We start from the raw sequence: 16,588 nt of genomic DNA, 5'->3' as shown, positions 1-16,588 counted from the left end.
ATTGAATCATGGACTGAAGCTTTGTGCACCCCTACTGATTAACATGAACACTGCATGCCACTGGGGCTGGGGGGGGACAGTGATCTCCCACAGGCGGTGGCAGCGCTGGCGGCGGCAGGAGCATGGCAACGGAAAGTGGTGAGCTCTTGCAGGTGGCCGCGGGGTGGGAGGGTGAATGCTGACTGGTGGTTGGCGACCACCCGCAGACACTGTTGGCAGCATCAGCATCAGCAGCAGCGATCAGAGACCGCCTGCAGATGCTGCCAGCAGTGTTGGCAGCAACAGGGGCGGGGTGGTGGCAAATGGGGACCACCCTCAGGCACAGCTGGCAACGTGAGCAGCACCTTTTTGCTAGGGGTGCACCTGCGTGCACCTCCTATGCGTTGCCAATGCTGATTAACTCCCCAAAGATTGTCCATCCCGGGTACTATACAGAAAACATTAGGCTACGTGTGTTGCTATGATGCCACATCTAAGGAGTCGGTGATAGGTCAAACTCATATCCTTTTGACTTCAATCTTGCACCTTCCCACTCATATTCAAACAAGCCAAACAACAGATAGCAGCTAACAGGATAAAAAATATCTATAGAAAAGTTATGGGAGGCGATACAAATACAGTAGCGTTTCAAATCGAACAAAGAGCAGAGAAGGCCTCTCTGGAGGGAGGTGGAGGGCATCTGAGGTGGACTTTAAGGCTTGTTTATTAATACTGGTATTTCAGGCAACGCTAATGGCTTGCCTGGTGTTTAACAGAGACATTTTAAAAAGTCTTTCTCCTTCGGATTCGTTTTGTGAACTCTTGTCACCTAAGCCATCTCCCTGCCTGGAGGCGCTTCAAAACAGGGAGCCCACAACCACGTACGTACGAGGTCATGTGAACAATCCCCACGTCAGCGGCTATAAAAAAAGAGCCCAGAGGAGCTTCCAAAAGCTCGCAGTGGGGGAAGGAAAATAAAAGTTAGGAGCAGACAACTGGCAGGCGGGCTTCACCACGCAAGGCGGAGAGCAGCGGGGCCATGTGACGAGCGGCAGGAAAGACACAAATGAGGATGCGGCGGTGCCCCCGCGCCGGGCGGTCCCAGCCGCTCCCCGGGGCCTCCCCGTGACAGGCTCGTCGCTGCCGGGGCCGGGCGCGGCGCGGGGGAGGGGCAGGGGCAGGGGCAGAGACCCGGCGCTTTCCGCCGCTAATCGCTCGCAGATGGGGCGCCGCGCTGCAGGCGGGAGGAGCTCGGCGCGGGGGGAGCTGCGGGCGTGACCCGGCCCGGCGCTGCCTCCCCGCGCGGGCGGGCCGTGGGCAGGGGGTGGCCGCAGGCGGGGGGCGGGGATTGCCGCCGCCGCCCGCTTCCAGTGAGCTCATCCCGCCGCCGCGCCCGGCTGGCTGCGGACGAGCCTGTCCGGGACACGCCGGCGCGGAGGTGAGTGCCCGGCCCGGCCCGGCCCGGCGCCGCGTGCGGGGAAAGTGCGGCCGAAAGTTTGCGGCTGCGGGACGTGCCCGGGCGCGTCTGCACCGCGGCGGGGCGGGCTGGGCTGTGCCTGGCACAGGTGGGGGCAGGGCGGGCGGAGGTCGCGGCCCCGGGGAGGCGCGAGGGGCTGCGGGTGTTGCTTGTCACCACGTTCAGCGGCAGGCTCGGCGAGCGGCGCGGGGACCCGGCGGGGAGGTCCCTCCACGCGGGGCCGGCCGGTCCCGCGCCTTCCTCTCACCTGCGGGCGGGCCAGCCCCACGCGGGGTGTGGGGCGCCCGAGGGCTGGATCCTGTCCGGCTTGGATGACTTCTCCTGCTTCCCCTGTCATGCACCTGCCAAAGCGGTGGCACTTTTGTCACCTGCTGCACCAGCCCAGAGTGGCGGTTGGCAAAGCCGAGGTACCGCCGCTTTGCTTGGGGAAAACTGAGCAGTCTCTTTGCAGCAGACTTGCTGGAGCAACAGGGTTTGCCATGGCGCTGGGCGGTAGCGGCTACCTGTGCCTTGCTGCTCCAGGCCGAGTCCTGCCAGGAGGTGACCCAGCCTGTGGCGGATCCTTTGCCAAGACGCCTTTGTTAGCCCGCAGCCTCGGTGGCTGTTGGCCTTAAGCGTGTCGAGCTGGTTACAACATTACAAAGCCTTGGGAAGAAGCAAGGGAATCTGGTATCTCACATCCGACAGAACTTCCTCCCTGTCTTAATTTCTGCAATGTGGTTGCCAAAACTGAATGGATTGAGAAACTTCCTAATTGTTGTGATTTGACAAGACACGATGGCAAAATAGTGTCGGAGGATTAAATTATGCTGTGAAAGCAAGCGAATATACCTGAATGAGATTTCTGTCTGTAATGTAAACATGCAGCTATGGCAATATATATGGAGGTTAATTTTGCTGGATGCTGTGAAGTGCCAGTGGTTCTGCTTTCTTGGGTTAGCGAGCCACTGGAATGTCCAAATGATGATAAATTATGCTCACTCTAGAGCCAAAACATATTTGGTTCATAGCCAAACTTGCTCAGCTTCCCATAACAGCCTGTAGGAAAGAGACATTTTTTTGTTTCTAACCACAGTTTTGTCATTGATGCCATAGCAACTTTGTGATCTGAGGGTATAATTTTAAAGACAACTGGGCAGTGTTGAGTGAACTGGGCTATATTTCTCTAATGAAGCTTCATACTGTCATCAGAATTAATGCTGTCTTCAACCTCTTTAGACTCAAGGTATCCCTCAAGAAAATGCCAGCTCTTAGCTTACACTCATTTCTTGACTACAAAAAAATAATAAAACAAAGAACTCAGACCACAACAGGTCAGAATATTTTGGACACTATGAATTCCTATTTGAAAACTCTGGGTTTATCTTGTGAACCATGTGTAGGTGTTTGCACACCTAACCTTAATATTGCACAGCTCCCTGCAGGCCTCTGGTTGAGAATCCCTGCTCTAAAACCATTGTGTTCTGCTGTGACAGATTTTTTTGGGCAACTTTGAGCTCCCTTATCTGAGGCCCCTTCTATACATGCAGGTAAAAAATATGCAATCCACATAAGGATGCCTCCTGCCATGCTACATGTGGTTTCATGCACCCATGAGCCTAGGAGAAGCTGCAATCCCCCAGCCCAAGAGGATTTTGCATACCCCTGGATCAGCCACATCCTCCAGCTGCAAGGACCTGGCTGGGTCCATGTACCTGGCATCCACAGCTAGGGGATCCTGGGTCCCTGTGCCGCTGGGACCCAGAATGGGCAGCTTTTGAGGCTGAGAGTCTACCGAGTTGTGAGACCCACAGGCCTGGCTGAGCATGGTGCACTCCTGCTGCTGGGAGCTGGCAACTAACTACATGTGCCATTAAAGCTAGATAGCAACCACTTATAAGAGTTAGTACATACTGAGGTCTAACTTCATAGTTTTTTGGAGCTTTTTATGGCTACTTTGCAGCTGTGGGACATGCCCGGGCATGTCTGCACCAGGGCGGGGTGGGGCAGGCTGTGCCTGGCACAGGTAGGGGCTACTTTGCTCTTATAGCTGGTTAATTATGTGTTTCTAAGGCCCTCTCTAATGTGTAGAGGTGGCCTTAGAATCATAGAAAAGTAGGGCTGGAAGGGACCTCAAGAGGTCATCTAGTCCAACCTTCTATTTGTCTTAAGATGGCAAAGTCATTTATTATACTTAAATGTCTACCAATGCAGTATTATATTTTAAGTAGTGTGTCTATGATTCGCTATGAAACCATTTAATTTTTTTGTTGTTGTTGGTTTCAGAAAGGGAATTTTAAAATCATTTGAGTATAGTACAATTCTTAACTTTCTGATCTTGCCCATATCTTTTCCTAAAGGAGGCATGTCGGTAGAGGGATGATTTCCCTAATATCCCATGGAATCTACTAGGTCAGCTAATAACTGGATAATTAAGATTAGCCTTTTTATTTGTATATTTACTATCACTCTGCTGGTTAAAAACCCTTTTACCATCATAAACCAGGGAGATCTTATGAGTCAAGAGACTTCAGCCCCTTTTACTTGATTCTGTAGATTTTATACTTCTGTAGTGCATTCTGTTCAAAGGATCTCAAAATAGTTTATGCTCATCAACATTAGCCCTTACAGTATCTTTTTTTTTATATTCCTATTTTACCCTATGCACCACAGTTTCATCCTATGTAAGTGATTTCTTCAGGGTTAAATGGAAAGTCTGTGGGAGAAGCTGAAATAGAACCCAAATCTCCTGCCATCTATTTCTGCACTTCAGTAAAATACCACTTTTTTCCTTTGATCTCTTTTATCTCTTATTTTTAGTAGGACATAACTTGCTTTAGTAGGTTTCATAACTTGCTACTTTATTTTCTTTCTCATGGCTTCATAAAAGACTGTTCCTACAGGCTAAATAGAGACAGTCAAAAAGCCTGAGGATTAATCAATTCAGTTTTCACAGGTTAGTCTAAACTGCATAGATTGAACTGATAAGCAAGTGATCAGACATTCATTTTTTGATTCTGGAAATGGAGCCAGATGCCTACAGCAGTCTAGGTCTGAAGCTGGTGGGACAGGGGGCTAGAGCATGCCTCCCTACTCAGCTGGAGCAGATAGCTTGGGCCAAGGCTAGGCTACCCACCCTGCAAGGTGGGGTTTGCAGGAGAGGTGCAAAGCATTCTGCGAAGCTGGGGGCTGAGAGTTGACTTGAATCTGGAGGGGATCTGGGACAGAAGATCATTAAAACAATTTAACCTAAATCAGTTAAGTCTGATACTACATCCATCCAGGTTTATCTTGAACAGGTTTGGGCCATTTTGAATGTGGTTTAAGTTCACTGCACTTCTGTTGTGTTAGATTTGAACCGGTTTCCGATAACATATACCAGTTTGTATATAATTTCTGTCCCCAGCCACAAAGTTTGCCTTGTAGTTTATTTAGTCTTCTCTACTGAATAGGTAATGAATAAAGTTTTATATGATTTTTATCTTGGGTTTTAAAAGTTCTTACTAATTGGATTGACATTGTTGCCACTCACATCTTAAACAGTAACTCTGTAATCTGAATGCATTTATGCATATATTATTGAATTGTGTGAGATGATGGCATAATGTTAACTTCCTTTTTTCCCTCACTTACCCTGAAAAGAAAATCTGCAGTAGGCCTGATGTGGCTTACCGGATCGATCCTGTATACTACTTAACAGAAGGTTAGATTTTGTTAAATCTTAATAAAAGAAATCCTTAATGCTTTTGGGAGTTCTGGAAGTATATCACAAATGAGTTGACACTAGCATTGGGAAATCAGGAAGTTTGGCATTTTGATCTTTAGGAGTAGATATAGAAGATATCCAGTTTCTGATTGATAAAGCACTCTAACTAATTTTGAATTTATTTTATGTTCTATTCCTTGTCAATGTTTAGGAATAGTCTACACCTTGTTCCCAACAAAGGGACATGGGAATTACAGTTGTAAATTTTGCAACACTTAACTCTCTAAAGCTCCCTCTGCCATCCCATACCTGACACCCAGTGCCTCAACCCTGAATTAGTTATTCTGGAAGAATGGTTTTCATAGAAGCTAGCAATCTGAACAGTTAGCCAGCTAAGGTAACCAGTAAGAAATGCCTAGGTGTGAGGAATAGGACTGCCTTCCCTCAAAAGTATTATGGTGCTTCCCTAAATTAGTTACAGAAGACAGGTCAGCTCTTCATCAGAGAATTCCCGCATCCCATTTTACCTAGTACCTTAGTTGTTAGAGAACTTGTCCAGGAAGTAGGACCTGGTTTCAAATCCACATTCTGTCTGATTTGGGCCAAGACTGGAATCCAGATTTCTAATTTTTCAGAAGTGCCATAACTGATGTAACCTACCAAGCCTCTGTCTGTCCCATCCCCCTCCTCCCTCTGAGCCGTACATTTTTGTTTTTCTATCTCTGATGTTGAACAGGGACTTGGGTGAAAACTTTCCAATGGATTGTTGGGTAGAATGGGATGTGGATTAGACCAGTAATTTTGAAAAAATTTCCTCTCCGAGTGTCGCTGCAGGAGGCACACCTACCAGATTGGAGATTGCAGGTGAGGTAGGGAATGGAAAACTGTATTTAATTTGAGCATCCATTGGCATTTAAGCACAGTCTCAATGTAGCTTAGCAGCTTCAAAATTTAGTTGGTTTTTCACTCACTGAAATTTAGACACCTGTGGGGTTAGCAAACTGCTGAATATTTCAAGCATCTTGATAATGCCTAAAGGTTGGACTTTTGTATATGAGTTTGGGTTTGCCTTCTCAACAGTACCTTTGTTGCTTTAGCTATGTCAGCATAGTTCTGTTGGTGGAGCGCTTAAGCGAGGACTTGGTGTATACTGTCAAAAAAATTTTTTCTCTCCTGGTGCTGCTACATTACTTCCTAGAATGACACAAGCAAAGCTGATGAAAGCCCTCGCTTGTCACCAGAACTGTATCTGCGCCAGGCATTTTGCCAGCATAGCTATGTCAGATAGGAGAGGTGAAATTTTTCAGTCCCTGCTGTTGAAGTGTTGCCACTGTGTAAAAAGGAGTATAAGGACCAGAATGAGAGCAAGGAAGAATGAACACAACCCTGTAGCCTAATGTTTTAGGGAACTTGCATGACTTCAGGATTATGTCTGGGTTTTTTTATCCAATGACTGTCTAATTTAAAATGCATAATATAGTCCTGGGAGCTGGGACCAGAAGGTAGGACTCCAGCCTCCGATGGAAGCCCCCTAGGGACTAGGTTATAGAATCCTGTTCCTTCTTGCACTATCTTCTTCTGGCTGAGATATTATTCTGTTTGTTTCCACCCAGTAGTCTATCTTAACCAGGAGGGTGGAGCTTGCCCTCATCCAGAGTTGCCTGTAGCCTGACAGTTATTCTCCTTGGGTATTCTGTTGAAAGTGGGCAATACAAATTTAAAACCATGCAGGCTGAGGAGGAAATTAAAGCCAGTCCTTTCATATTCTCTGTGGGCAAGTCTACATCTGCCCCTGACTGTATTTGGTACTGCACAGTCAGTTAGTACTACCTTTAGCAAGTACTAACTGACTCGACTGTACCGATACTGCGCAGTTTGTGCTCACTGATGCTAGGTTGCCATAACGTCTCATGTAGATGTGTCCTGTGAGTACCATTCCTTTAGGCTACAGTAGGTGGCTACAGCCTACTCCTCCTTCCCCATAGCTGTATTTTGCAAGAGGCTTGATTCTTTTTGGGGTGTGTTGGGCAGGCTTTCTGCCCACCTATTGGATTGGGCCCCTGGGGGTACTTTAGAAACTAGGTAAAAAGATACTTGATTCCAGTGTAGTTACACAGGAGCTGGGAATCTGTCTGCTTAGGGAGAGGCAGTTCTGAACATGTACTCAAAGGACTTTCAGGCTGAACAAGGACTTCCATGATCAGGCAGTTGCTCATTGGAGGGGTTTTTTTCTTTTTCTTTTTTGGATTAAGAGTACGGGTTTTAGGAAACTGTGCTTGAAACAGATCCAGAAGTGCCTGAAATAAATCCAGAAGATGACTCATGATATTTTCTGTTTTATGTGTTTATCACTGAATACGTGAACAGTTTGAGAATCTGACAGCAAAAAGGTAAAATGAGTAGCGTAAACTTTCCTTCAGAATGTCCAGAACTCCAAGTCAGACTTTTATATATGGTGTATAGTTATGGCTTCTCTTTCTGCATGTGTGGCATTATGGTTGTTCTCTTAAAGTTACAATTTTGAAATGAGATGGAGTGGAGAGTGTTTTGTAAGGAATGGTGCTGCTTATGTAAAATGAGATTTTTATGGAAAACAGACTTCAGTTAATGATGTGGGGAATATACATAAGCATTAAAATATGCTAAATGAAAGCCTTACTAGAACCAAATATGATGCCTTTGTAAGTAGTCTTGACTTAAAGTGTTGTTACTGCTTTAGCTTGGTTGGTGGAGTACTCTTGTGCATATAACGGGATAGACTCCAGTTCTGGTTATACTTCTGACTTCCTTCTATAAGTTTAATTAGCAAAGTGTGTGAATGCCTGCATTAGCTACACTTACTGATAAATAAAACAACTTGAGATAGTATGGGGGGAGACCCTGTATTTACTCACCCACTTAGAGGCACACAGTTTGTAAGTTACAGTGGAGAAAACAAGGTAGCCGGCATGCTGGATGTTTGTGTTGCCTATTTTTTTTTTTTTTAATGGGTTAAATTTAGCTTTTCAGGAGAGAAGCTGGAACTTGTTAGCAACACAGGAAACGCCCTGAAAGAAAGTTTGTTTGATGTGTGCTTGTGGGTGAATGTGAACTCTGTAGTTTTATGGCTGGAGATAGACTGTAGGGAGCCATGTTTACTTTACCATAGTTTTGAAGCTTTCTGTGTATTATTGACTTCCAGAGTATTGCTGCAATGTGTTTAAAGTAATTTAATTAATGTAATACTGTGATTTGTCAAAAGCTCATACCTTGTAGTTCTGAATTTGACATAGCACTTGAACTACAAAAGATTTTAATTGCTGGAATATCTGAAGATTGAGAGTTTAATTAGGTCAGAATTGCTTTAGGTTTGCTTGATTTGAAGGAATTACTTAGAACATGAACAATCTAAAGATTGTGCCCTTGCTCATTTCAGTGCTTATAATGAAAATGTGGCTTTTGCTTTTTGTTGTTAAAAGATGGACCCTAATCAACAGTACTAAACACTTACAGACTTCTGAGAAGTTAGGACTTCAAATGATCTAATTGGAGGCAGTTTGACCCCCTTTTTTTTTTTTTGAGAAATTGCCAAAGATAAAATGTGTAGAATTTTCTATATGTGAATTTTGGAGAGTACCTATTTTTGTGGTTTGCACCAGAAATACCTTTGTGATGAGTTGGTAATCTTGTTAATAGGTTTGGAGCTCTGTCTTGTACTGGGCTACATTCCCAGTGCAGTTACAGTGGGAGTTTTGTTTTAGCAGGGACTGGGTTCCTGAATTTTTCTGAAATTTTGCCCAGAAATTAAATGTAGGTGGGAACCAGGGTTGCCAGCTGTCTGAAAATTAACGGACAGTCTGTAAAAACAAAAACAGCCCCCCCCCCCCCCCCCCCAAAAAAAAACCCGCAAAAAAACCAAGCCCTTTTCAAAACCAACAACCCCCATCCCCAAACCCTCCCATGGTTAAAGATACCTCCATAAAGTCTAAAAACTAAAAATAAAAAAAAAATTGAGCTAGCCATAAAAAAGCTAAGCAGCTGGGAGCGTGATTGAAGATTCCTAGCGAGGAAGATGTTGGAGGCAAAGCATTGAAGGACAGGCTGAGCAGAACTGTTCCACCTGTTTTCTGAGCAGGAGTGCAACACCCTGCAGGGAACATTTTCTCAGACCGTTGTAACCCCGAAGAGCCTCCCAGCCATGTGATGCTTCATCTCATCTTTTACCAGTAATACTGCTGGGATGCAAGGTAGGCAAACGTAGTCCTTCCTAGGTAGGAAAATACATTGGGCTAAATCCCCCACCCAAGGGGACATATCCACTGAAATCTAATGTTTGTAAAAAGTATGCAGATTATCAGTAAAAAAAACAAACCCCCAAAACAAAACGTGCTGGCCAGGTTTGGGGGTGCCTTGCTGCCCCTGTCACACCACTCTGAGTGGGTGGGTGGGAAGCTTGGGCCCAACAGCTTCTGCCTGGCTCAGAGATCTGACTCTAGCTCTTGGCCATTTTCCACCTGCAGGGGCTGCTCATCGTGCCAGGTGGACGGAGCGGATGGAAGGCAGCCAGAGCTCCATGTGCTGGGCAGAAGCTGCTGGGCTCAAGCTTCCACCTGTGTGGAGCAGCGCTGTGCAGCGTGTCAGGAGCCTGAGCTGGAAGTGAGGGGAGCAGATCAGCCCTGCCCGGCTCAGCCAGTTTCTCCTCACCTCCAGCAGATCGTCCTCCTCCCACTCCTGCTGTGCCACTCTGGGCAGTGGGGGTAGGGAGCTGCATCTTGGCAGCTTCTGACCAGCTCATGGAGCTCCGGCTCCAACTCCCTTCCACCCACTCTGCTTGCCTGTGCAATGAACAACCTCTTAGGACCCTTCCCAGCTGGCTGTGGCTCCATGAGAGCCCCACCTGGCCTGGGCATGGGAAGCTGGGATCATTGGGGCTGCACAGCCCCTGTGGTGCTAGCCCCAGGTGCAGCCTGCTGGGAAGGGCCCGGCCCCTGTGACCCAGCCCAGGCTGGCCCCTCTGTGTCTGTCCTCAATCGCACCTGAAGGCTGGCTTTGCTCAGCCCCAGCCCCAGGCCTGGGTGGATAACAGGGCCATGCCCCCAGCTCTGGCCAGGGCCACCACTGCGCAAACAGGAGCAGGCGGGAAAGCTGGACAGACCCTGACTTGGGTCCAGTGCCTGTGCCTGAAGACGGGAGTTTAATTCCACCCCCCATCCTCTTTCACCTGAGGTGGTGCCCCGGCCAGTGTCTGGTCTCTGGAACAAGCCTGGCAAGGGCTGTTTCTACGTGCCTCCCTCCCCTGCCCCCCTGGCACATCCTGACTGGGGTCCCTACAGGTCAGGGTGGGGGTTTAAACCCTTCTGCAATCATACTGAGTCCCTGCCGGGGGCCCAGCTATACACATTCATTTCCCAGGTCAGCTTCTACTCGTAAGATTAAATGAATTCAGGCTCTGGCTTTTTGAATGTCTGTCCCTAGCCATGGAGTCTAAGTTACGCCTGTGGTGCTATCATTGGATGGTCCATCTTTGGATGTTTCTTCTGCAATTTTGGCTACTAGTATAAATGTAAATCAGTGGGTGGTGAGAGTTCTTCAACAAAGTGATTTAGGTTGGTCAGAGGAAATAGTCACATTCAGAATGTTAGAAGCCACAAGAAATTCTTGGCAAAGCTATGGTCAGTAACTGTATGAGCACCTACCTGTGTGAACCTGACTGGTAGACTGAAGAGGACAGATTTGAGTGTTGCCCCTCTAGAAGCATAGCAGAAAGTGTGACAAAAGTGACTTTAGGCTAGTTTTTGTGCCAGCTGGTTCCTGAGCTGCTGCAGTGTCTTGGGACTTTTAAAGTAGTTTGTATCAGGAAGATGTGTTGTTGTACTTGCCACATCAGGGCTTGTGAGGTGATGCACTACAGAATTGAGTATTATGGCCTTTTGCCATGCTTGGGCAGTGAACTTCTCCCAAGCCTTTTGCGTGAACGCTTATCTTGCTGGCATTGTTTGACCCGAGCTGACTTCCTGCACCTAGGCTAGGGGGCTGGACCTGATGATCTTCCGAGGTCCCTTCCAGCCCGAATATCTATGAAATCTGTGAACTTCAGAAGCTCTGTATGGTAGGTAGAGTAGGAAGAAGATTCTTAGGAGAGTGCTCTACCCAGGCCCTTTTCAGGGCCTCCATTTTATAATATTTGTTGCTGGTGGATGTCTGGCAGGAGTGAGAATGGACTTGCCTATTTTTTTCTTCCTCCTGGTGAGTGGTGGTCAGGAGGGACATTGTTTCATACATTTCTTTTGCCTAAGCCTTTTTTAATCTTTCTCCTGCTTCAGTTCGTCAGTTTGCTCAGGAGAAGAATGAAATTGTGATTCTTCTGCCCCCGGTGTTCTGACCAGTAGTGGACCTAACCACGTCTTGTTAATTTCATTCTGCTGATATTACATTTCTTTCTCTTATGCTCAGTTCAAGTACTGTTTCCTACTAACATCCCAAACTGTGGTTGAAGTGAGGCATTACTCTGGAACTTGTTTAAAACAATGCTGTTTTGGAAAACTGGGTTTAAAGACAGGGACTTAAAGGGGCAAATTTTGGGCCTACCAACCATAATGATTACTTTATATTGGGGGAAAAAAAACCCTAAATGCACAACTTGTGTATTACTAGTATTGAAATTCTGTAAGTAAAATGGATACCTTCAATATACTTTATTTGAGTACTAGCCAATTGCCCATCAAGAATATTTCTGTCAGCCAATCAGAGTGCAAATAAAGCATTACGGACAGACAGGTTTTTATAATATTAGAACAGGTCTGATTTAATTACGTAAAGTTGCTGAATCAATGTCCCATTATAAGAAAAGGTGGGCTTTTTAGATGTTCTTTTTTGGTATGTACGTGTAAGAGTTTGCCTATAAAAAGAAGTAAGTGATTCTGAATAAGATAGGATGTGAATTTTTAAAGTGCAATAGTTATTGCTCGCTAATTACCAGCACAGACAAGCCCTCTATTTTTCTCCATTAGCCATCTCCAAGGGAAATGGTAATGTTCCTGTTTTCAATTTGAAATCTATTCTTTATGTTCCACAAGAGAGAAGAAGTAAGTGAAGTGCATGTGTAATTTTACTGATTTCAGTAGAACTTCTTACGTGAATACATAGGTGTCTGAAAGAGATGCTGAGATGAGTCTCTTATAGTTGTAGATAACAGTGGACTATACCTTAAGTTCAAGGAACATCTATTTCAGCGTTTCCTGCTACATGACACAAAGCAGTTCTTACTCCTCTACAACAAACTTAGGATCTTTAGGATGAAAATCAAAAGCTTTAAAACCTACAGTGTGCCACAGGACAGAAGAAAGTGTCATTTGTTCCTTGGAGCCCTTGCAGTGCCTGGGAATTAGGTACAACATACCCAGATAATCTTCTGAAGCTGACTGTGCCCCAGTCTACAAAGAAGACCAGCTTTCCCCCCCCAACCCAATAACTAAGTGTTGAGTGATTGGCAGTTAGTTTGTAAGCTGTCTGGGGCAGATACTCTCATCTTATCTGTTAATACAGAGCTTAGTGTGCTATAGGGGGGTGTTATATAAATATCTAAGATAGTGATGCCACTCCCTTTGGAGTGTGTGATTTTAAAATGTAAGAAAATTTAAAATGTGATTTAAGTTGTTAGGAAACCAGTTAATGCTAAGGTTTCTCCTCATATTCTCAAAGAATATTAGTGTTTCAAAAAATCACAAACTTGGAGAAGCTTATTCATTAGAGGTTTTGCTTTGCACTCTTCATAAACATTAGATTTCAGTGGAACCGTGTCCCCTTGGGTGGGGGAATTTAGCCCAGTGTGTTTTCCTGCCCAGTCTCTGGCTTTAGGTTTACTTACAAAAAGACACATTATTCCTCTTTTATCTGGTTGTTAATACAGCCAATTACATAGTTGCATTTTGTGATGATAATAGTTCTACCCATATTTAATTTCTAACCAATTCTGAAACTCCTTTATTTTTATTTTTTTTCCTAATCATGAGAACATGAATCTTTCTTTTTTTTCTTAACTGATTATGTAACTGCTGTATTCTAATATTAATTACTGGAGATGGTGTGGTATTTATGAATCTTATCCTAATGAAGAGTATATTTTGAATGAGTTTGTTGAATGAATGCAGAGTACAGGACTGTCTTTTGAGAGCCAGTTTTAAAACCTAGAATTCCTGAAGCATTTTACAAAGTCTGCATGCATGAAACCTTGTTTTTGGGATTGGAAACTAAGTATGTGATCATTTTTTGCAGAGCTTGCCTGGGATCACATCCTGACGCTTTGGCCTTCTCTTATGAAGGGTCCCAACCAATACTAGAGTAGGTGTGCTATTAGGGAATTCAGAAAGGCCACGGCACTATGATTGCTTAAAGCTGGAGCGGGCATTTATTTTGGACGGAGGGCTGCTTACTGAGTTTTGGCAAGCCGTCGAGGGCCGCATGACAGGCAGCCCAGGGCAGATTAATATTAATTTTCTAAATTTTTTAGGGGCCCTGTGGACCAGATAGAATGGCTTGGCAGGCTGCATCCAGCCTGTGGGCTGCATATTGCCCACCCCTGGCTTAAAGGATGTCAGCCCTTGGAGTGGTTCTGCTGGAGAATGAGTGAGTGACAGCTGAGGAACTTGTATCTATTCTGTACAAAGATGGCTAGACTGGAGAGAGGAAGACTATTGTGAAGCTTGGTTAGAGAAAAAAAAGAAGGATTAATTTTCTGGGTGGAAAGAAGGAAGGTAAATAATATGGGCAGCCAAAAATAAATTGAAGATAGGATAGGTGGGATAGGTGAAGAACACTTAGAACATACTGAGAAAGTGCTAAATGGAATGGGTAAATGCTTTGGGGAACTGCAGCCAGTGCCTATTTTCTATCCTCAATTGGGGGTGTATTCCAGCAAATAGCTGAAGTGCTATATAGCCTCAAGGTCATATGGGATTTGTTACTGCCTCTGGAAAATCAAATAGGTGCTCTCATTTTTTAAAGCAAAAACAAACACAAAAAACCCCATCAACTTCAGATCCCTTGTTCAGGAAGCTTTGGCCACTTACAGGATTTTATCAGTGTCATGCTGGATGACAGCAGGTCAGTTTGGCTTGTTACTTATTTTAGGGCTAGCAAAACACTACCTGTGCGGATGCATGATGCTTGTCAGGGGTATGAGGAGGTGTGACACCCTAACAGACGGCTGTGTTGGAAGAAACCAACAGTCTAGAGTCTAGACTCAGCTTCTACTTATACTGGGTTAGCTTGTTTCACTCAGGGTTATTATAACAGTACAAGCAGCTGCTTTGCTGGTATAGATGGACCTGCACAGGGAGAGCTTTGCTACTACATTACTAGAGCAGTACAAACAGCTGCTTTCCTGGTATAGATGCATTTGTGCAGGGACAGTTATGCTACCCCAGTAATAGTCCTATACTAGATTTAGCTTGGGTAGATATTTACATTGCTGTGCTAGTGAAATTTGGATATTGTCTGTCAGAGCTGTGAAATGATTACTCCCAGGGGAACTACGTGGGTAGAATCCCCCAAGTGGACAGAACTCAGGTGGCAGGTTTTGTCACTTGGGGAAGCTGCTACAACTCTGAAGACAGGAAAACTGCTTTGCTGGCAGAGCTGCATCTGTATGAAGAGGCCAGTCACATTAGCAATAGCACCATAGTAAAAGCAGAAGCAGCATATGTAGTGTAGACAAAGTGATTGCCTTTCTTTCAAGCTAGGCAAGAAATGTCAAAGGATTACAACTGGTACTTAGCCACACTGTAGTATCTTGTCTCATAAGTGGCGAGGCTGAAAACAGCTCTATTCCCTTTGTCTGCCAGACTAGATCCACTTCAGAGGTTCATCAGAGAGGGCAGTTTACAAAGTCCTCTCTGGTGAAAGTCTGTTATCTCAATAATATTTTTCAGAGATCCACCATGGCAGCTGTGGTTATCTGGCCTGTTCTATGTTTATCTAGTTCCAGATTCAAGGGAGCAGATACTTGAAGATAAAACATACTTCCCAAACTCTGGTATGTACCTCCGAAGAAAGTTGGGAAAACTCCTTGTGATTGTTAATCTCAAAGTATGCTAGATAACACTCATCAATAGTATTCCCCAAAGAATTGAAGCAGACAATTTCGGCATGGTATCCAGAAATAAGTCTTTGACAGAGATCTGACATAATGCTCAGAACTGAGAGCCTGGGGGGAGAAATTACTCCTGAAACCAGATATAGCTGGCTATCCCACAAGTGCAGCCTGCTCTGTGCTTGCTCTATATAATTCTATACAGCTATTAGATGCTGCTGTGATGGGCACTTTAGAACTAAAGAAAGGGGAGGGGGAAAAACACACATACATGGTGCATACCGGAGCACTTTTTACTAAAAACAGCACTTTTTTTCCTGGAAAATGCTTGCTTGCCTCCTTTTATTCTCCCCATCTTTCCTCTTTAGTACACAAAGCACTTTTGTGCAAAAATCAATTTAAGTTCATTTCAAAGTCATGTTTAGGAAGCATGAAATGCAAAATGAAGGGAGCCTCCATTTCTAGAGACTAGAGAGATTCCCATGCACTGTCCTCAATTTAGCAGAGCTTTGTTGAAATTGGGTGTGCTTTTGACCTATTAGCGATATTGTGCTTGTACATGTGAAAACATTCAAACTCTCTTTCCATGTTAAGATTTTTCCTTTTACTTGCTTATTATTTTCTGTCTGTGTAACTTAAACTGGTGAGGATCAAAGAAAAGTTGACCACCACTGTTTCTTTTTTATCTTTTCCATCCACTAACTAGGTATTCCCTTCCACATAGTGATTAGTCTTGACTTGGTACCACTGTACCCTTCATTCAGAATATGAAGAAAGATTTTTAGTAGAAGTACAGCTTCTACATATGCCACAGCTTCTTGGAATCCAGCTACCTTTCCTGCAATAAATTGGTAGAAGGACCATCAAGCTGTCAGTCTGCATACAGAAGATGCAGAAGGCAGTGATTTAGATGCACAGAAACCCCCCTTCTTTATGCTGATGCTGCAGGGAATCATTCAGGTTGTTTATGTCTAGTCTGGTGATAGAACAATGTCATTTTGAGGAACAGCAAAATTCTTCTAATCTAGAGTCACATAATTCCTCCTCTTTCTATGTGTTTGACTGGGCTGTTGTATGTTGTTTTTTAAATGGGAGAAATGGAGACATAAAAAAAACTTGCAGCCCTTTTGTTGGGTCTTTAGTGGTTAATCATGTACAGAAAGGAACTTTTGCATTAGGCTACTTTGGAGAACATTTTCTAAGGAATGGCAAACAAGATTGTCTAGAGTAGAGGCTCCCAAACTTTTTCTTACTGCGTACCCCTACCAGCATACATTTTATATTTTAACCTCAAATACCAATTACAGTATTATTATAATGAAAAATAAATTTGCTGTTACACAGTGCTCAGAATGCTGTTCGTTTTGGCAAATTGTTA

The 16,588-nt window shown here is 44.7% G+C and overlaps 1 protein-coding gene across 5 annotated transcripts in view; it reads left to right on the top strand.

Annotated features, from left to right (window-relative positions):
- Window positions 1-1,193: 1,193 nt before the first annotated feature.
- TANC1 (tetratricopeptide repeat, ankyrin repeat and coiled-coil containing 1) overlaps window positions 1,194-16,588 on the top strand; it is a 203,663-nt gene continuing 188,268 nt past the window's right edge. For 3 of the 5 annotated variants that reach the window (XM_059727357.1, XM_059727359.1, XM_059727358.1), the window contains exon 1: window positions 1,312-1,417. The gene's annotated coding sequence lies outside the window, so the exon portion shown is untranslated. Of the gene's footprint in view, window positions 1,418-15,129; window positions 15,154-16,588 lie in introns of those variants that run through there. The other 2 variants (XM_019480246.2, XM_059727355.1) reach the window with 2 other exon arrangements.

This window comes from Alligator mississippiensis, chromosome 4 (genome assembly GCF_030867095.1).
Source record: "Alligator mississippiensis isolate rAllMis1 chromosome 4, rAllMis1, whole genome shotgun sequence".
NCBI lineage: Eukaryota > Metazoa > Chordata > Crocodylia > Alligatoridae > Alligator > Alligator mississippiensis.
This window is presented reverse-complemented; position numbering and strand designations above follow the sequence as displayed.